The sequence below is a fragment of the Emydura macquarii genome, unplaced genomic scaffold (assembly GCF_026122565.2).
Source record: "Emydura macquarii macquarii isolate MOO-44397 ecotype Brisbane River unplaced genomic scaffold, CSIRO-AGI_Emac_v2 contig_1253, whole genome shotgun sequence".
NCBI lineage: Eukaryota > Metazoa > Chordata > Testudines > Chelidae > Emydura > Emydura macquarii.
Window position 1 is genome coordinate 1,442,646 of NW_027131390.1, and position 21,309 is coordinate 1,463,954.

A 21,309-nucleotide genomic window follows, 5' to 3' on the forward strand; every position below is an offset into this window, starting at 1 on the left:
CAGGACGGAGGCAGCAGAAGGGGTGGGCAGCGGAGGAGGAGGAAAAACAGTTCCTGCAAAGCCTGGGGCAGAAGTGGCAGTGGGCTGGGCTGGGCTGGGCTGGTGCCCTCCCCCACCCCGAGGGGCCGGAGGACATCCTGTGCTGTTGGTGGGGGTGCAGCAGCGACAAGAAGAGCACAGCTAGGTCTCAGCCCCCCCCAACTCTTGGGGACCCGCAGAGCAGCAGGAAGCACCGTTCGCTGCTCCCCAGCAGTGGCAGGAGCAAGTGGAGCAGTCTGCGAAGCAAAGGGTCCCGGGGAGTCTCGCTGGGCCTGAGCTGGTGTCCGTGAAGCTGGGCCCAGAAGATGGCCCTGAGGCCTTTTCCCCACCTCAGTGTGAGGGGCCAGTGCGGCTGGCTGGGAGGAGTTGACTTGGGCGGCCAGGATGGCCTTGTGCAACGAGCCGTCTGGCTCAGACTCTGAGGTAAAAGCAGCCATTTTAGGCCAGTGGGGACAGACTCTGGAGGTGCACCCTCCCCAGCTGCACGTCGAGCCGTTTCCATGGGGAGCACGCCTGCGTGGAGTGGCCCAGTGGTGGCTGGCTCTCTCTAGCCGTTGGTTGTGTCCGGAGAGAATCCTGGACCTGGTGGTCCTGGAACGATTCTTGCAGGTCCTGCCTGCAGGAGCCCAGCGCTCGGCAAGGCGGTCGTTGTCTGTGGGTGAGCTGCTGCAGAGAGCTGAGCTGAGTGGCGCATGCCAGACCAGGAGTGTCCCATGGAGAAAGGTGAGAAGAGGAGGTGCCCTGACGGGATGTCGGTGGAACGTCTTTAGGTCGACCAGGACTCTGTCCCCTTGACCCAGGGTTTCAGAAGGGTTACCAGCCCCCCAGTAAGTCCCGCCACCAAGGGAAGACCCCCTGTTAATGGAGTGCGGCAGAGTGGGATCCTCTTTCAGCCAAGGGGGGAGGATTGGACCCCCTCCAAAGCCTTGTCCCCTCAGCACTATGTGAGGGGTGTCAGATCACCACAGAGGGCTGCTCCGAGGTGAGCCTTGGGATGGAGGGATACGTATTCGAGGGACCTCATGGAAGTGGGCAATGGCCCTGAGAAACATGGGGCCCCGCCAATGAAGTGATGTGGGCCCTGGGGAGAGATGTGTGTAGTCTGTTAACAGAAGTGAGGCTGGGGGATGAGGAGTTCTGTCCAGCCCAGAGCTGTGCAGGGGGGATTGGACCCAAAGAACCACACCCCTACAGAGGTGATGTTCAGGGCAGCAGCCCCAACAGCTACGCAGCAGGCCCCGCTGGGACAGAGCCTCCTCTGGGGGTGGGGGTTTCTGGGACTGCGGAGAAAAGGCAGAGAGCTGAGGCTGCCAGGCTAGACCACAGGCCCAGAGCGCTGCCCAAGGATTGAGATCTTGGCCCGGGCCATAATGCAGGAACAGGAGCTGAGCCGGGGTGAAGGAAGCAAATGATGAGCAGCAGCACTTGATGCTGGAGGACGAGATGCTGGAGCTTTGCACTGAAAGCCTCCTACCGACAGAGGCGTGCGTGGTAGAGAAGGGTGAGAGGCTGGAGACCCTGGAGGGCGAGGTGACTGCCCTACAAGAGCGAAGCCTGTGCTCTGGTGAGGGAACAGACTGTAGAACTTGCCCAAGGGCTGGTCTAGGTTCTGGGGGACGTGTATCACAGGGTGGTCTGTGGCTTTAAGGGCCAGGGGGCAGCCACCCCCTGACCCTCTATCAGAACCAGCTGGGCAGAAGGCAGGTGAGTCCTCCCTATAAAGGGTGGAGACCGAGAGCTCAGCTGAGCAGGGGCGCAGGAGGGAGGCTGGCTGGCTGGCTGCCTGCCTGCCTGCCTGCCTGCCTGCCGTGCCTGGCCCTGGCACAGACAAGGAGGCGTGGAGCGAAAGGCCTCTGGGCCCTGGTATGCTGGGCAGAGAAATGGCTTTGCTTTGTGTTACCCTGAGGCATTTTTTATTTGAATTGATAAAATCCGGCCCTGAAGGAAGGGCCTGCCAGAACCTAGGGCCTGGGGCTAGTTCTTCCCAGGCTCGAGGGCAGCCACCTAAGGGCCTGCAATGTGGTTTCAGGGGGATGAGTCATCAGTGACCCTGCAGCATCTGCCCAGCTGGCTGTTGGCGCTTTCCACACCCTTATGGAAAAGCCCGATAGAAATGGTAGGGGTGACACTGATAGGGTTCTGCTGTAATGCTCTGTTCCCTTATCAAAATAAAAAGGCAATGGGAGCCTTGGAGCAAGCTTTGCTTTTTAAATTGTCCTATGTAATTCTGTATGAATTTATAGAGGATAGTCTGCTTTCCTGTTCAGTTCTGTAGAGGTTTTCCACAAGATCCTAGGACAGGGAGGAGAATTTTGCCCATTATGCATTGTCTTTTTTTTAATGGTGGATTTTCTGTCTCAGCTGAAAACAATGACCATATTTATGACGTAAGTCTTTAAGCATATTCTCTTCTAAGTCTGTGTCATTAGTATATTGGAAAAAGCTTTCCAACAAATATCTCTGCCCCGTTATTCTGTACAGGTGAGGCCATTCATAAATTCTTGCAGCAGTTTTTACCTCACGTTAAATAAACTAGAGCAAACCAGTGGGAGAAGTAAAAAACAGTGGTGACGTTGTAATAGCAGAGTGGTACCTTACCCTTTGAGAAACTCATCTGGAGAGCAGTTATGGCATGTAGTAATCCTCTGTCTGTCCTGTCTCCTTCACATGCATGGTCAAAAGATGTAACAAACAGACACGTGGGAGTGAAATATACAGGTGCCAAAGCCTTTTGAATGCAGTTTCTGTAGACCCCGTTGTGCATGCGACATTTGTTCCCACTCCTAAGGGATAGGGAATTTAAGAGCAGAAAGATATGGGGTCTTCTTGTTTGTTTTTACTTCCAGTTACATAGCTGAGCCCATCAAATCTGGTGGGGTAACTTAAAATGATGTCATCGTCAATGGTACAAGACAGAATAAGATAAAACTAGTCTGTCTGGACTCCAGGGATAAACTTCTCAGTCTGTGTGTTTATCGTTTGTGACCAATAAAAACCACAAGCCACTTCTACCCGGCTGCCAACTGGTAATTACTAGGCAGGTGGTCTGTAGAGAGTCATTAGCATAGCTTGTTTGGTTTATATCTTAAAAAACCAAACTGCCAGAAAATTGACCTGAAACCTGCCAATTCTGCTTAGACTGGGTCTGTAGAACTACTTGCTTCCATTATTTACACCCTCTTCTTCCTCCTAATGCCCTTTGTTTTTTCTTACACTTACCTGATGCATCTTAAATAAGAATGCAAACTCTTTGGGCAGGGCCTGTCCTTACTCTGGGCTGGGCATGGCACACTGGGGCCCTGACCCCCATGAGAACCTCTGGCGGTTTCTGCAGTACAAACAGCTGCTACCCATAGTCAGACATCATTAAGTGCTTGTCTTCCTCCAGCATGAATGTGTTTAATTCCCATTTTAAGGCCCTGAGCCTGATTCTATCTCCCTTCTGCAGCCTGAGTAGAATCTTACTCCGCATATAGTCCCGTATGGAACAAGGGGATTACTGAAGGGGCAAGAACATGAGTAGGGGAGGCATAATCTGCCCTGTACAGGCTTGTCTATGTGGCAATTTAGTGTGCAGCAAGCCAGGATGTGAGCGTGCAGGCTGTGCCAGCTGGCCAGGCGCTCACTGGCCGTGTGGACCCGTTGGAAACGGGGGTATGTAGAAGTGTACTGTGGAACTTCCAATGTGGGGAGGACACTGACACCGTGCCCGGCACATCCCCATCTTGGCTTGCCACGCACAAAGTCTGCATGTAGACAAGTCCCCAGAATAAGGAACTCTAAGTATCTATGGTTTTGTGGGCGTGGTGTTGGCTATGTTCAAGACCATCTCATTGGCACATAAGAACGGCCATACTGGGTCAGACCAATGGTCCATCTAGCCCAGCGTCCTGTCTTCTGACGGGGGCCAATGCAGGCGCTTCCGATGAGAATGACCAGAACAGGCGATCATCAGGTTATCCATGCCCTGGTGCCCATCCCCAGCTTCTGGCAAACCGCAATCCCTGTCCATCTGGCTAATAGGTCTGCAGAGTGGCTGTGCCTTTGCGGAGGGCCCTGTATTGTGAGATTCACCCCTCTTTTGGCATCTGTGCCAGGCTCTCGCTCTCCCAGTTTTAAAAATCCCAAGTGTCTTGGATTGAATGGAAAGGTGTTTTGAGTGACACTGTGGCCTTGTGTTGATTCCCCTCCTGTGTCTCTCCCATTCCCTCTCCTTCTCCTGCGGGTGATATTCCCACCTGGCCGTGTTTCATCTTTTCAAAGTTCCAAGTATTGGTTTTTTCATTGTATTTTAATCATCTTTTTCTCTCCAGCTGCACAGCACCTCCTGGAGGAGAGTGGTGTGTAGCAAACCAAATGTTCACACTGTTCTAATAATAATGAAGCAGAAGAATAACTAGGCATAACTTACATTGAGCTTTTCCTTTACCTCACGGGGGAGTGGTTGGATCTCCGATTTACAGGTGCAATGACCCTGGTAAGGATGGCACTTCAGTGTTTCATAGGTAACAGTTTCTGGTCAGTCAGCTGCAGTGCCTTGCAGGTAGGGACTGTAACGTACACATGGCTCTCATTACAGCTGGCAGGGAAATCTACTGTGTGCTTTTCATGTGGTCAGCATGTTTGCCTTAATCTCTTCCACAGGGAGCTGAGACAAAACAGGTCTCAAATAGCTTACAGGGTGTGGGTGTGTGTGCTAGACACTGGGTTGGCCTTAGCTTTTTGATCCCTATGAAAGCAGAGACTCATGGGGTTTAGATGTCAAATCAGAATCCCAGAGGCTCTTTGCTTTTCCCCTTGGCTCTGTCAAAAGCCACCTCTGCTTCCCCAGCACTGGTGGGGTCGTGTAGCCGTTTCCCTCAGCTGCTGGATCAGTAAGTAGCTGGCAGTTCTCCGAACGCCTTTCCACCACCTCAAGCTTTTTTGTTTGCTTTTAGTTTTTTGCGCTTGGCCAGTATGTACCAGAACTGTCAGAGGTGTGCTAGGCACTGCCGTGGTGAGTGCAGAGTGATCGTCATGTGCGTATGGAGGTGCAGGAGGTGCTTGGTGATGCTCAGCCACTCGCAGACGCACAGTACCTCTTATTCTGCCAGCACCTGCCTGGGGCCTTAGATGGGGAAGAAGCTCCAGGATCTTAGAATTGCTCCAATGTGCAGTCGCAGAGTAGGCCCCAGAGCAAGCCCTGTTGTTTAAGGAATAAGAAGCTGTAGGCCAGATTCTCTCGTCCCGTAGGCCACTCTGTGTCGATGCAGTGGAAAGTGGCTGTAAGCAAGCTGGGACTTCACTGGGGAGACTCTCCTTGCAGCATAGCCTGCATGTCGGATGGGCTGGGCAGTGGGAGAGCTGAGCTCCGCTGTGCTCAGTCCTCCACTGGTGTAAGGGGCCTTGTGCCAGGAGTATAAGTTAGAGCAGGAAACCTCCTTATACTGGGGCCAGGGAGTCCTGACTAGCAAAGCTGCAGCTGGCTCCTTGTGAATGCCTGTCTCCTCAGCATCCACGTGCCGCTTGCACATAGTGGAGCCTACAGGAAGAGAGAATGTAGCTGCCCAACCTCTGCCACTCCTGATTCAGGATTTAAGGTCACAGGGGGCCATTAGATCAGCTCATCTGACCCCTGTGTAACACAGGCCACTCAGTTCCACCCGGTTACTCCTATATTGAGCCCAATCCCTTCTGTGTTTGACTGAAGCATAACTTCCAGCCAGGATCCAGTCTGGATCTGGAAACGTCAAGAGATGAAAAAAATCTAGCACTTCCCTTGGGAGTTCATGCCAGTGGTTAACCACCCTCGCTGGTAAGTGTGTCTTTATCTCCTGCCTTGTCCTCTTGCAGTACACGTGCTCTCTGATCTCCCCTGTCCTCAGCAATGCAGTCCTCAACCCATATCCCTAACTGGGGTGGTTGGGGGGGTGCTGGCTGTGCAGCAACACAGCTGGAGCAGTTCTACCAGAGCCTGACTCCCTTCCCCCCACCGACCACAGCTGGAACTGTTCTACCGGGGATTTCCACCACCATCCCCTCCCTTTGACCACAGCATCCTCTAGCAATGCCTTGTTGTGGGAGGGAGATGGGAGCAACACAGGGGAAAAAACCCCACTGCCAGGACTTGTTACCATGCCCAGGTCAGGTCCAGGGAACTGGAAGGGGCAGTGTGCATCCCCTTGGCCACCCCATCTCCTGGCACAGACCCCCACCCTCTGTGGATTCCAGGGGCCACAGGGGTGGTAACACCCCATTATCTGAGGAGAGCAAGATCAGCATGTGGCTCCCCTACTTTGTGTGGTGTGTAGCTTCTCTCCAGATGTGGCGCTGTGCTCGCCAAGGGCTGTCTGGTTAACTATGGTTAAACCCCCAGCCTGTACACTCTGAATGTGTTTATGAAGTAGCCCCTATCCTCGCATTGCCCCCCTGGGGTCGGTATACCCTGCTGGGCGGTGGGCAGCATCACTTTATCCCAAGCAGTGGGAGGAGTCGCGAGGAGAATTTACAGAAGCTGAGTCATTCTAGATCGTGGAACTGAAGGACTGAATGTGATGGCCGCCATCTTGGCCGACTCACTGGGGATTGAGCCAGGGGCCTCCAGAGCTAAACGTGGGACTCTCTCCACCTTGAGCTAAGAGATGAGGCTCTCTAGCCTGGGCTGTAACCAGGGTGACCAGATGTTCCGGTTTATAGGGCCAGTCTCAATGTTGTCTTATACAGGTGCCTATAGCCCTCTACCCCCATCCTGATTTTTCACACTTGCTGTCTGATCACCCTAGCTGTTACAGACCCATAGCCTCTGAACTGGGTATAGGGGAGCCCTGTAAGAAACACTTACTGGTAGGTTGCGACATAAACACTTTAACGTCTGTGCTGGTTTTTCCCCAAACTGCTCTTGATGCTGCTTTCCTTTCTGCTGCTTGCGTCTTGCCCTGAAGGGGGGGAACAGCAGGTTATGAAGAGAACGTCAGCTGGGGAGGTGGATTTAGAAAGACTGAATTGAACTGAAAAACTTCATTGTCTTGTTGGTATCTCTCATCACCATTGTGTGTTTGGGTAGGGCCAGTCCCATCTGATCTCTAATTTAAAGCACTCATTTCAACTTGCCTGTAAAGTCTCATGGTCTCCCAGATGAGACGTTCTGTGATTTTCTCTCAGTCACATCGGTTGCTGTACATAGATCTTCTTACTAGCGCCTCGTTTTGCCCACGTCGGTATATGCCGTCTAACTGGTTCAGTGCCTGCAGGACAGGTGGGGCAGATTGACAAATTAATATTTTTGATAGAGACAAGAATTTGTTGAACCACAGCACTTCAGAATACAAATCAGCTGCAATCAGAAGTCAGTCTGCTGTTTCTAATATCATCCTGCAGACGACTTCAGAAAAATGGGTTTTAAATTTATGCATCATTTCCACAGTCTTGATTCATTAGATTGGCCCGAATCAGAGCGTCTTTCCCCTGGATTGTGGGGAAGTTTAGACATGGATTCAAACTTCATTTCTTATGCTTATCTCCATATAAACAAATTACATGGATGGCATGTGCTGACCACACTGAGCAGGAAAATAAGTTCACTCCCATTGTGTCCCCCGAATGCCTAAAGAAATGTGCCCTGCAGTCTCTCCTGAAGGCGGCAGACCCCAGCCAGGTTTAGATTTGGGAGCCCTCCGTTGAGAGCAGTTTTCTGCTGGTGTCCATGAGCCATTGATATCTTCCTGCTCCAGTAGGGGTATATTGAGCTTTAACAAACAGATTCTGCCATCAGGCGCACAAATGGAACGTCACTGACTTCAATTAGCCAAGGACTATCTTTGGTTTTATGTGGGGTCCTCCCATTGAAATTAGTGGGAACTTGTCAGGGCACAGCTGCAACTGAACACACCTGCTGTGATGGCTAGGTAGCCACCATTGAGTGTCTGCTGATCACACTCCTTTTCATTGTCTCACTGTTATCGTGTGTGACCTCTTCTCCCCCTCTCCTCTCCCCCCTCCCCTGATTTGTTAGTTGTGTATTTATACTGTAAGCTCATTGAGGCAGGGGCAGTTTTCTCATTATGTCTGTGCAGCACCGAGCAGCCTGGCTGTGTACACACAGACTGCGGCAGCAAGCGTCTCAGCCTGGATCAACAGACTTCAGGTAACGGTGCTCTAGAAATAGCTTGTGCACAGTGCTTTGAAGTCGTGGCTCAGGCTCTCAAGCCCACCTCTGCTCAGCCTGAGCCACAATGTCCACGTGCTGTCTACACAGCTCTGCGTGGAGTGCTAGCACAAGCCCTGCCAATCCCAGGCTATCAACCCAGGCTGAGAGGCTGTCTCATAGAGACTGTGCAGATGAACCCTCTGGGATGTTGTCTCTGATTAGGGCCTCTAAGAGCTACTGTAATAAAAATAACAGCATTTGGCCCTGGATCAAAGCAAACGAATAAAGAGAGGAAAAATTCCCTGTGAAATGTTCATATCATCCTGTAGTGAATGTAAGACCAGGGAGAGCCAAACCTAATTGGTAACTTTGGAAGAAGTAATAGAAGGAGGATCAAACATCAATTACAAATGAAAAGAAATGGCAGTACAGAAGGTATGGTGAAGTCAGATAAATCTAGAATTGTGTTTCAAAAAGCAAGGCAGCTGCTAAAGGAAAAAGAAATGAAGGGGATTTGAATGCATACAGAAATACAGTAGCATTTGTAAAAGCTGCTTGAGAACGTAAGAAAAATGATGAAAGAGAAACTCAGGAAGAACGGTGTCAGATACATCTTAAAAAAAAATAAAACACCCTCCAAAAATTTGGAAGCATTAAATGGAAAAAAGAAGAAACAAGAATATTTCTGTAATACTGAAGAAAAACTAGACTGAAGAAATTGACAAGGAGAAAATGTGTATAATAATGGAAATATTTTGCATAGTGGTATGTTTTAATATGGCATATGGCCTCTGCCCTTAACAGCACAAAGTTTCTTCTTGTATCCCTTATGTTTGGATAGAAATGTAGAAAATATCAAGTAGTATATGGAAAATTGCTTAGGAATTGAATGCGGGTATTTCAAGGTGGTGTGGTGCCAGGTTGCAAATCTGGGTCACAGAAACATTTCTAGAAAGGCAGTCAGATTCAAAGAAACATCTTTGTGTACTGTGACTTCAGAATGAAGTTAGTTTAGTAACATGGGTTCCCATTTGTTAAATATTAGTTTTCAAGAAATAGAAATTTTATCATTAAAGCAGGCAGGTCTGTCTTCAGATAATTACAGTAGATACATAAAGGGAGAAATTCAACCCTGTGCAGAGTGATTCAGCTGTGATGGGGAGTACCCCTTGCACAGGCTCTGAAATGGTTAATGTGGGCCTGAGAGGCCAATTCGGCTACCTGGCTGCGCCTGGCCAGTGGGCCAGGCTTCATTCAAGATGAATCCCAGCTGGGAGGTTACTTTAAACAGGAAGTTTGGAGCAGAAGGCGGCTTCAGGGAGAAACTTTACCCTCACTCTATGGGACTAGAGTGAGCCTCAGAGGGCCAAGGGAGAAGCGTGGGGGAGAGTTGGCTCTGGGGTCCTGTCCTGAGTAGAGAAGTCTGGCAGGAGGCTAGGAGAGACAAGCAGCTACCAGAGTAGAGCAGGCTCGGGTGGGAAACCCTGTCAAAAAGACAGGAACTGGACCTCCAAGGAGAGACCCCTTGGAGGCATTCGGTCAGGGACCAGAACGGGGAAAGCTGAGAGGGGTATAAAGACACTCACTGCTGTCCTCCTAGGGCTTGAATGTTTCTATTTTATGGTTTGGGAATTTGTTAGGAGATCTCAGGGGAGAGCCCTGAGAGAAGGATGAACCTAGAAAGGTTTTGAGGGAGAAGGCCTCAGACAGGATGGGTAGGAGGAGGGCTAGGGAGGTGGCAGCAAGGAGTCAGGTGCAGTGAATCTTGGCCGCCTGTCTTAGGGTCCCTAGACTGGAGCCCAGTGGAGTGGGAGAGCCTGGTTCTACTACCAGCTCCTGCTAGGGTGGTATGAGGCCCAGAGTAGGGGACAAGGCTGCCATAGTGCCCTGAGAGCAGGGTGTGAGGACCACAGTGTCCAGAGTTAGGGCCAAAGACCTTTTTCTAAGGACATTTGGACTTTTATTTGTTGGCCTTTGTTACCCCAAAAGCAGTGGGACTGAATCATGACAGGGCCAGAGGACTGAATTATGGGAAGAGAGACCACCACAGGGCTGGATCGACAATTAGCAGGGGGCACCAGAAAGGAGAGAGCCTGCTATGCCATGCCTAGCCACAAGGAGGTGCTCTAGCTGCGAGTTCACTCTTTTACACCAGCCTATGGCCTATGTGCTACTTAAGGCCTCAAAATGTCTTAAGAGGGATTTAGTGGCTTATAAGTCCTGTGCAAACTAGTGAACATGAAATCATTGTAACAGTATAGTACAACTTAGAGACTGAAGAACTGTTGGGTTCCGTAGGCCATCCTCTGTCAACGTGTGAGTGCCAGGCCCATTTGCTAGTGCTCTGTCCATTCTGTACTTCAATAGGGAGATCATTTCCCTTGGGAGACTTTCTTCGAGCTCAGGAGACTTTCTGGTATTCAGCATGAATCTTCCATTTATTAGTTTTATCCCATTTCTTCCACCTCTCTTGTGCCCGAAGTCTGTTTCCATCCTTCCTACAAACACTCTTTGAACATTGCTAAGTCTCCACATAGAGATTGCTTAGCCGATATGTACATGCTTTGCTTTCTTCATGTACTAACCTTGCGAGGCATGTGATTAAATTGGAGAGGGTTAGTGCATGGATGAATATGAGAACCTCACTTACACTTACACACAGGATCATGAAACTATCCAGCTCATGATTTTACACTGCTGACACCCACCCCGCTAGTGTCTGAGCACCTTCCCAATTAATTTCAAATGAGCCCCATATACTTCAGTGCTAAAGCAAAAGTATCTACCAAGCTCTGCACGTAGCTAGCAGTTCAGTTTAAAATAACTGATAAGTGCTTAAAGGTGAAATGCCTGATCTCTTTCTCCGTACCAATAATTTGGTCTGGATTGGTTTGTGTTGCTAATAGCAGGACAGATAGACAGACTGTGGCAGCCAAAAAATAGTTTAACTATTACAGAAAATAAAAATCTGAAGTAAATCCTGGGAGCCATAAGCTCTTGTAAAATTATTCTAAAGGCCCTCTCCTGTGCTCTGCTTCAATAGGAGCAGAATCAGGTCCTAAATGATCAAACAGGCATTATTAATCTGTAAATGGATTTGGATGGATGGCCAGAGTTTTGTATATATTAGAAACAGCAAAATGGACATTTGAATCTTAAGCTCACAGTATTTATGCATGCAAAATTTTCACTTATCTACACACATGAATTGTGTTCCAGTATAAAATATGCATATAAATTTAAATGCTAATTTTCTGGGGGAATGGAGTAGAAAAGTATGCACCACATTTTTGAGAGTTTGCTTATGGAATCTGTTCAGTAGCATTTATCTTACTTTGCATGTGCAAAACATTAAATTGTGCTGTCAGAAGAGCATTCAAGCACATTCTATAGAAGATTGAGATTGGAAAAATGGATGTCTATCAGGAATTGTAGCCTCACTCGTAGCTCACCTACAGGGGTATGTGCAGCTATTTTACTACTGGTATGCAAAGAAACTGGCAGACTGGTGTCATCTGTTTGGATTCTGTTCTTGTCAGAATTCGTGAGCAAAGCAGAGCTGGGCCTCACTGAATTACCTAGGAAAGTTACTGTAGCTGCTGAAGGCAATGGTGGTGGTGAGATGCCATTCTTCTCTGTCAGGAAACAATCAGTGCCTTAATATGGTGATAGAAACATCACGGTGACGTTGGCAGTTTCACTGTTTAGGTCAGACACAATAATCAAACACTTGATCAGTTGTAATCATTAAGTCTCGTGATATGTTCCCAAATGTTCTAGCCAAATTCTAGTTTGGGCAGTTACATTCTCAGCGAAGTTCTAGGTGGATAAGGTATTAACTTCATGTTGTAAACTGTCATTGAGTGTTTTTGTCTCATTTAACACAGCTTCTGCATTGCAGGAATCCCTGGGCACAGCTTTGTTTGGAGAGAAAGCTTAGGCAGAGGCCTGTGTTCTGTTGTTTTAGTTACAAGTATAGCCGCACCCAGGAGACAGGTGTTTCTGACTTGATTAAGGCCAATGAAACTTGCTGGGTGCTTAGGACCTTTGCAAATCAGACCACTTTTTAAGTACATTAATTGGATAAGTAAATGTTCATGGTAAGTCTACATATTATTTATTGTAAATTTAAATGTATAAATATACAATTCAATGTAGACAATCTATTTGTGTATTATGTATAATCCTATTGAGTGTGTGTGTGTGTATTCACACATGAAATCCTACAGAACAGTGTATGTCCAAACAGGGGAGTTCGATGGTCTGGGTTGTACAGCAGGTCAGACTAGATGACCTCACAATGGCCCTTCTAGCCTTGGACTTTGAGTGTGTATCTCTGCTCTGCTTTTTTTGGATGAAAGAGACTACATAGATCGATGTCGTTGCTACAGTAGTGTCTTATTGCAACAACCGGAGGCCATTATTTTCCTTAGAAATAATGTCAGTAACGATGAACAACATGTGCCTTATAGTACAGCAAGACGATGCAGAAATTGTTTTGTGATAAATGGCACAAATCTACAATTGGAAGCAAAATGAGGAATCGTAAGGGATAGCACAGACAACTGAAAGAATGAGCAGCCATTGCTTCCAGGCAGCCAAACGTAAACTGCTGAGAGGGTTAATATGACGTGAATGACACAACAGGGCTGAGGTTGAAATCACGCACAGAAAATTAAGATAATTTTTTAAAGTATATGTTGTTGCTTCTGAGATGTTAGTGTAGAGACGAGCCTTAGCTTTAAGAAGGTCTGAGAGCCTGATATCTCTAATGGATACCCTGACTATTTAGACAGAGAGAATCATAGAAGATGAGGCTTGGAAGGGACCTCAGGAGGTCATCCAGTCCAACCCCCTGCTCAAAGCAGGACTAACCTCAACTAAATCATCCCAGCCAGGGCTTTATCAAGCCGCACCTTAAAAACCTCTAAGGATGGAGATTTCACCACCGCCCTAGGTAACCCATTCCAGTGCTTCACCACCCTCCTAGGGAAATTTTTTTTTCTTAATATCCAATCTAGACCTTTGCCACTGCTTGACACCACTGCTCCTTGTTCTGTCATCTGCCACCGCTAAGAACAGCCTAACCCCATCCTCCCCGGAACCCCCTTTCACGTAGTTAAAGGTTGCTATCAAATCCCCCCTCATTCTTCTCTTCTGCAGACTAAACAAGCCTAGTTCCCTCAGCCTCTCCTCATAAGTCCTGTGCTCCAGCCCCCTCATCATTTTTGTTGCCCTCCACTGGACTCTCTCCAATTTGTCCACATCCTTCCTGTAGTGGCGGGCCCAAAACTGGGCACAATACTCCAAATGAGACCTCACGAGTGTCAAATAGAGGGGAATACTCACTTTCCTTGATCTGCTGGCAATGCTTCTACTAATGCAGCCCAATATACCATTAGCCTTCTTGACAACCAGGGCACACTGCTGACTCATATCCAGCTTCTTGTCCACTGTCACCCCCAGGTCCTTTTCTGCAGAACTGCTGCCTAGCTCGTCGGTCCCCAGTCTGTAGCCGTGCATGGGATTCTTTCGTCCTAAGTGCAGGAATCTGCACTTGTTTTTGTTGAACCTCATCAGATTTATTTTGGCCCCGTCCTCCAATTTGTCCAGGTCACTCTGTATCCTATCCCTACCCTCCAGCATATCTACCACTCCCCCCTGCTTAGTGTCTTCTGCAAACTTGCCGAAGAAGATGTTGAACAAAACTGGGCCCAGCACCAACCTTTGGGTCACTCCACTTGTTACCGGCTGCCGACTAGACATCGAGCTGTTATCACTGCCCATTGAGATGGTGGCTGTGGAGTCACTTACTCTATTCTCTTGTTCCTAACCATTTGTAATATCTTTATTTCATATACTCTCTTCTCAAATTATACGGAAATATCACAATGGGAATCACAAAGAAGTCATAATTCCTATGCATTTTAAACTAAAATGTTCTCTTAGTTTTCTGATGCTTTGCTAGCCATTTTGAATTACTTTGTGGGACTTCAGAATAGTTGGAATTCTGTGTGTGTTAACCATTTAAAAAAAAAACCCAAATATAAGGTAAAAACGGAGTGGACAGGGGAGATCAACAGAGCAAAAGGGTCCCTGTTGTGGAAAACTATGAAATACTGAAGTTCCTATAAAATTCAATAGCATATTGTACAACCTTAGTTAGGGATGCTAAACCACTTATTGTTTTGTAGGTGCACAGTCTTGAAATTTGCTCCTCGGTGTTTTGATATGCTGTTCATAAACCTGTTACTGTTTTATTTTCTCTCGTTCAGGAAGGAGAGGGTGACAGATACTTGGGGTGATAATATTGAAATATTACCCGAATTTATAACATGCTGCAGTAGCAGCATAGCGAATATGGAGACTGGCAATCTGGTACAGAAAGATTTAGATCCTTTCTGAGTACTAAAGCAGATAGATTACAAATAGAATTCCATGCAGTAGAAAAGCTAGTATGTCTGAGGACAAATAACAAAAACCAGGACATGTCAATGAAAAGAAAAGGTGCTATAGTAGAAATATCTCCATTTTTATGTCTGTTTGACTGTAATGAAATCCAAATTAAATGCTGGACTGCATGATTAGAGAGAGTCTGAAAATCCTAGGATTTGGGATTACATAGAGGATATCGCACTGCACAATTCCCTGCATAATACATTATTTCTGGGTGCGACTCATTCAGAGCTGTGGAGAATAAGTATCAGGGGAGGATTGGTTGTACACTGATGAAAAGTCTGCAGCCTACAGGAACAAGTGCATGGGATCTGAGGAGTCATTGGGATTAGCTAATTCCCATTTGGGGTTTCACCTGATCACTAGCCAAATCCAAGGGTTTGTGGGAGTCACTGGGAGGGTTCTAAGGAGTAAAGAATAAGGGTTTGGGCTGCTGGGACTCCACTATCGAGTCCTGACCAGATACCCTCTACTCTGGCCTGTGCTCCCAACAGGACCCACCAAAGCTGGCTCCTAACTTCTCTATTTGGCTGGGAACAAGGTATGGAAAGGTGTGCTGAGTCAAGAGGTCGGGTTGGGGTGAAAAGGACCCAGCATAGATCCCAGAGAAGTTCCTACAGGAGGGTGGCACCAGTGGATGAGAAGAGACAGACAGACTATATGTGTCTGAGAAGCCGGTGGGGGAGAGAGCTAAGTGCTTTGGCCCTTGGCAGAGGGAGCTGGTGGGACTGTAGGGGGAGAGCAGATGGAAAAGGTGTAGGAGGCGAGTTGTGGTTACTGTGAAGGGGTGCAGGAGGGAATGGGAAATACTAAGGCCTGGTCTACATTGTCGTTGAGGTACTTATGCTGCCGTACTGTGGCCTCGTCATGGCACTGTGTTGACGGGAGGTGCCCTCCCATCATTGCACCTTACTCCTTTCGGGGAGGTGGATTAACGGCGTCGACCAGAGAGCCCATCTGGGATTGATTGAGCGGGTCTCCACGACCCACTCAATTGATCCTGCTGCATTGATTGCTGCGGAGCCATACCCTAAATGTATGATTACTTGTTACCTGTGCCCACCAGCAAGTAAACTCACTTCCTTAGTCCTCAACATCTACACAGACTGCTGTGCAGTGCTGGGGAGGGGTCGGTGGTGGTGGTACATGTAGGTACCTCTGACATTGGGAAGGATAGGAGAGAGGTCCTAGAGGTCGAATTTAGGCTGTTAGGTAAGAGAGAAGTTCAGGACCTTCATGGTAGCATTCTCAGAAATGCTTCCAGTTCCATGCGTAGAGCCAGTTAGACAGACAGAACTCCAAGGTCTCAATGCATGGATGAAATGGTGTCAGGAGGAGGGATTTAGATTGATTAGGAACTGGGAAATCTTTTGGGAAAGGGGGAGCCTATACCAGAAGGATGGGCGCCACCTAAGCCAAAATGGAAGCAGATTGCTGACATGTACAATTAAAAAGGTCATAGAGCAGTTTTTAAACAAAGGACTGGGGGAAAGCTGATAGGTGTGGAGGAGCATGTGATTTGGACAGAGACATCCCTTAGGGGAGGATCTATTAATGGAGATTCTCTATATCCTAGTAAGGAGGAGAGGATGAAAGATGATAAAATATGGGTAGGATCTGATGAGAGACAGTCAAATGAAAGAGTCCCATTCAATTACATCACATAATGGCTGACAGCTAAGAAGTGACAATTTTTTAAAGTGCTTATATACAAATGCTAGAAGTCTAAATACTAAGATGGGTGAACTTGAGTGCCTCGTATTAAGTGAGGATATTGATATAGTAGCATCACAGAAACTTGGTGGAATGAGGGTAATCAATGGGACACAGTAATACCAGGGTACAAAATATATCAGAAGGACATAATACGTCGTATTGATGGGGGAGTGGCACTATATGTGAAAGAAAGCATAGAGTCAAATCAAGTAAAATCTTAAATGACCCAAACTGTACCACAGAATCTCCATGGACAGTAATTCCTTGCTTGAATAAGAAGACTATAGTAGTAGGGACATACTACTGACCACCTGACCAGGATGGTGATAGTGACTGTGAATTGCTCAGGGAGATAAGAGAGTCTAAAAAATAAGACTCAATAATAATGATGATGATGGTGGGGGATTTCAACTATCCCCATAGTGACTGCGTACATGTCACCTCAGGACGAGATGCAGAGAGAAAGTTTCTGGACACATTAAATGACTGCATCTTGGAGCAGCTAGTCCTGGCACCCACAAGAGGAGAGGCAGTTCTTGATTTAGTCCTAGGTGGAGCACAGGATCTGGTCCAACAGGTGAATAGAGCTGAACCGCTTGGTAATAATGACTGTAACATAATAAAATTACATATCCCTGGGGGGAGGAGGGAACACCAAAGCAGCCCACCAAGGTAGCATTTAATTACAGAAAGGGGAACTACACAAAAATGAGGAATTTAGTTAAACAGAAATGAAAAGGTACAGTGCCGAAAGTGAAATCCCTGCAAGCTGCATGGAAACTTTTTAAAGACACCATAATAGAGGCTCAATTTAAATGTATACCCCCAAATTAAAAATCATAGTAAGAGGACCAAAAAATTGCTACCAAACAAAAAAATAAAAAAAGCAGTTAGAGGCCAAAATTCATCCTTTAAAAAATGGAAGTTAAATTCTATTGAGGAAACTAGAAAGGAGCATAAACTCTGGCAAGTAAAGTGTAAAAATATCATTAAGAAGACCAAAAAAGAATTTGCAGAACTAGACAAAGACTAAAACTGTAACAGCCAAAAAAATGTTTAAGTACATAAGAAGCAGGAAGCCGGCTAAAGAACCAGTGGGGCCACTGGATGATTGAGATGCTAAGGGAGCACTCAAGGAAGATAAGGCTATTGAGGAGAAACCATATCAATTCTTTGCATCAGTCTTCATGGCTGAGGACGTAAGGGAGATTCCCAAACCTGAGCCATTCTTTTTAGGTGACAAATCTGAGGAACTATCCCAGATTGAGGTGGCATTAGAGGTGGTTTTGGACCAGATTAATAAATGAAACAGTAAGAAGTCACCAGGACCAGATGGTATTCACCCAAGAGTTCTGAAGGAACTTAAATATGAAATTGCAGAACTACAGTCTCATTTAAATACGCTTCCATACCAGATGACTGGAGGGTAGGTAACGTGATGCCAATTTTTAAAAAAGGCTTCCGAGGCCAGAAAGCCTAACTTCAGTACGAGGCAAATTGGTTGAAACTATAGTAAAGAACATAATTATCAGGCACGTAGATGAACAAGATATGTTGGGGAAGAGTCAACGTGGTTTTTGTAGAGGGAAATCATGCCTCACCAATCTACAAGAATTCTTTGAGGGAGTCAACAAGGATGTGGACAAGGGTGATCCAGTGACTAGAGTGTACTTAGATTTTCAGAAAGCCTTTGAAAAGGTTCTAAATCAAAGGCTCTTTAACAAAGTGAGCTGTCATGGGATAAGAAGAAAGGTCCTCTCATAGATCAGAAACTGGTTAAAAGATTAAAACAAACAAACAAAGGGTAGAAATAAATGGTCAGTTTTCAGAATGGAGAGAGGTAAATAGTGGTGTGTCCCATGGGTCTGTATTGGGGCCAGTATTGTTCAACATGCTCATAAATGATCTGGAAAAAGGGGTAAACAGTGAGGTGGCAAAATTTGCAGCTGATACAAAACAACTCAAAATAGTTAAGTCCAAAGCAGACTGTGAAGAATTACAAAGGGATCTCACAAAACAGGGTGACTGGGCAACAAAATGGCAGATTAAATTCAATGTTGATAAATGTAAAGTAATGCAAATTGGAAAACATAATCCCAACCATACATATAAAATGAGGGGGTCTAAATTAGCTGTTACCACTGTTGCCTATCTACTTTTTTGCAATACACCTCACAGGGAGTGAGCCCTTTTGCTGATATTCTATTGATCTAGATGAATGGTGTCGGGGAGAAGGGGAAAGGATGTCTAGGCTCCAGAACTTTTTTGACCTCCTATGCCTCGCTTTTGAGGTTGCAGGTATCTTTTCTCCTTGGAGATGGACTGAGTGAACCTTTGCCATAAAAAAAGCAGATTTCTTAACAAGAACAAGGTTTAGTAAAACCAGGGAAAATAGAGTAAAAACAAAAAGAAACTTATCATAGCTAGATTTACATTTTCCTTGTGCTAAGCTAAAGGAGGTTCTTTGTGGAATTCAGCTGCTAAAATGTAAGAAGTTTCTAATGAGCCTATGTGTGACCTGTGATTCTTCCCCCCTCTCCCCCCCAAAGTTTATAAGGTGGCCATATCTTGGAGATGGCAACAGGCACATCTTGAACACAAAGGTCGCCCCTTTGTCAAAGTTCAAATCCCTGCTCCAAAGCCTGGAGGCACTAGAGCTTTGAAAGACATTTTTTCCTTGGGCAGAAAAGCAAATTTTCACCTCCCCTCATTCTAGGAAATGGCTAAATCATTTTGGCTGAAGTTTAAAATAATAATAAGAAGAATTCAGCATGGAAAATGTCAGTCCAAAGAGTTAAAGTCTGGGAAAGTTATAAGCAACTGGAAACAGGGACTTATAAAGGGGAGTGTCTGGCAACTTTAATAATAGATGATGCTACCAGCCCCTCCTAGAATAAAAACAAGGAAGGTGAAGGTGATTCTAGATAAAGAATAATATTGATTTATTGTGGGCAGCTTAGAACAATCAGAATTTCAAGATCCCAGTTTGGCCCATTACACATGTGCGTCCTGTTTGAGAGATTCATATATGGAAAGGGATCTGGACACCTAATCCCCTCTACTGTTTGGAGAGATTGTTTCAGTTTTCAACAGACCGTGTCTCACTAGGTTAACTCCTGTGCAGACCATTGCATATACTAATACATTACAATTGTTTCGTTGGTGGCCAATTCTATTTAACCCTTTGGCAGCCATTATTTCCACAAAGCTGAAGGATTGTATCTCTGCGTTGGGCTTCTGCGCAATTCCTGGTTAAGTTGTGGGTTTATGTTGTTGCCGGTACTTTTCAGAAGTACAAACACACTAAAAAACTGCAGTTACTTTATTAGCTCCTAAAGCAAAGTTCTTTAGAGCGTGACTGTATCCCAGAAAGAGAGGCTATTAGCAGCACAGAGTTGGAAGAGTTTAACTGCAGGCACAGGAAATTGTCGACTGACTGACTGGAGATAGGCATGGCTATCTCTAGAGCCCCTTCTGTGCGCAGCAGGAGTGGTGTGTTCATTCTCTAATTCCTTCTCACAGGCTTTCACCCGAGTCTTCAGAACTTCTCTGTCTAACTTTGGAAAAGAAGTCAGAATTCAGCCTCTAAGATTTAACCTCTGACCATGGGCTGCAATGGTGACAAGGCATAGGTCCCTCATTCAGAGTCCCCTGGGATGTTTCGGTGTCAACACACAATTCTCCCTGATCTCCCTGGATATAAAAGGGAGCGACTCAGCGCAGCTGGGGCAGACTGCTGACCAGGGAGGAAGCACACCGCCGGCTCTCTCCAGGCGATCGCTGCAGATGCCGACGGGCTGAGCCAAACTCTGCCAAGTCCCAGCCAGAGCCCAGGTTGACAGGCAAGCCCTGAAGAGGGACCGAGCCATCAGGAGCCGCACAGACAGGGACCCCAAAGAATCATCAATGACTACAGGATAGAAAGTAGCTCTGGGGGCCCGAGGGGTGTAAAAGGAGGAGCAGCAGAGTCACCGTCAGTGTGTTTTGGGTGGAGCCCCGCTGACTCAGTGACAAACACCCCTGACATCGGCAGGGTCCTGGGCTGGGGCTGAGAGGAGCAGGACGGGTCTGAGTCCCCCCTACCCTGGGTGCCGCACCCCCATAAGCAGTGCCCCACTACCCAATGGAACCGTAGGCCATGCCTTACTCCGGCTCCAGTAAAAGAGGCCACTTTACTGACTCCAGCCATTGGGCCTCGCCGCCCCGACAAAGGGCACCACTTGCAGAACCAAACACGTGTGAAACCACCACCGCCTGGGTTTTGGTTTTTGTTGTTTTTTATGATGCAGTCTCTTGATAAATTCTTCACATACATGCAACCCAAGCCCAATGAGCGAGTCAAGCTCTTTCTCCAACAGACTGGGCAGGAAGGAGGAGTTATGGTTTCTCTTTTTAAATACTTGCAGTGTGCTTGGTACTATAGTGATGAGGGCTATATTTATTTATTTATTTATTTATTTTATTTAACACTTCTAGTGTAGTGGCACCTAAAAGCCTCGATCAGGCTGGCCCCACTGTGCTAGGCACTATGCAAATGCATAATAAGATGCACCTCAGTAGATGACTGTAACAGACAGTCATAGAAAATGTAAAGAAGTGCTCTATAAATGTAATTTTCAGGGACTAGAAAACCTGGCTTTTTCTCCAGGTCACTTCTACCCATGCATTATTCAGAAGGCTTGTGTAATCAATTGTTGTTAAATTGAATTCTTTCAGTGGTACCTTCGTCTGTATTGATTTAGGAGTATTAAACTTTGAAAGTAAAAAGCTAATATAAACATGGAACCGTCTGATGCAGGCTTAACTACGAAAGAAGTCTTTTATTAATGTACCCATATGGGGTAGGAGTGACTTGAAGATTAAACTAGACAGAGTCATGGAACGGGTAACAAAACATACAAAGGTAAATGGTAGAGGTTCCAGATGAGCACGCCAGCTGCAAGGTGAGTGATTCTGAGATCACTAACAGCAAT

General features: G+C 46.6%; 1 long non-coding RNA gene across 1 annotated transcript in view; it reads left to right on the forward strand.

Moving 5' to 3' along the window:
* Positions 1–326: 326 nt before the first annotated feature.
* Positions 327–21,309, forward strand: part of LOC137153870 (uncharacterized) — a 48,222-nt gene continuing 27,239 nt past the window's right edge. The window contains exon 1 of the long non-coding RNA XR_010919909.1: positions 327–762. This is a non-coding gene — a long non-coding RNA (uncharacterized lncRNA). The remainder of the gene's footprint in view (positions 763–21,309) is intronic.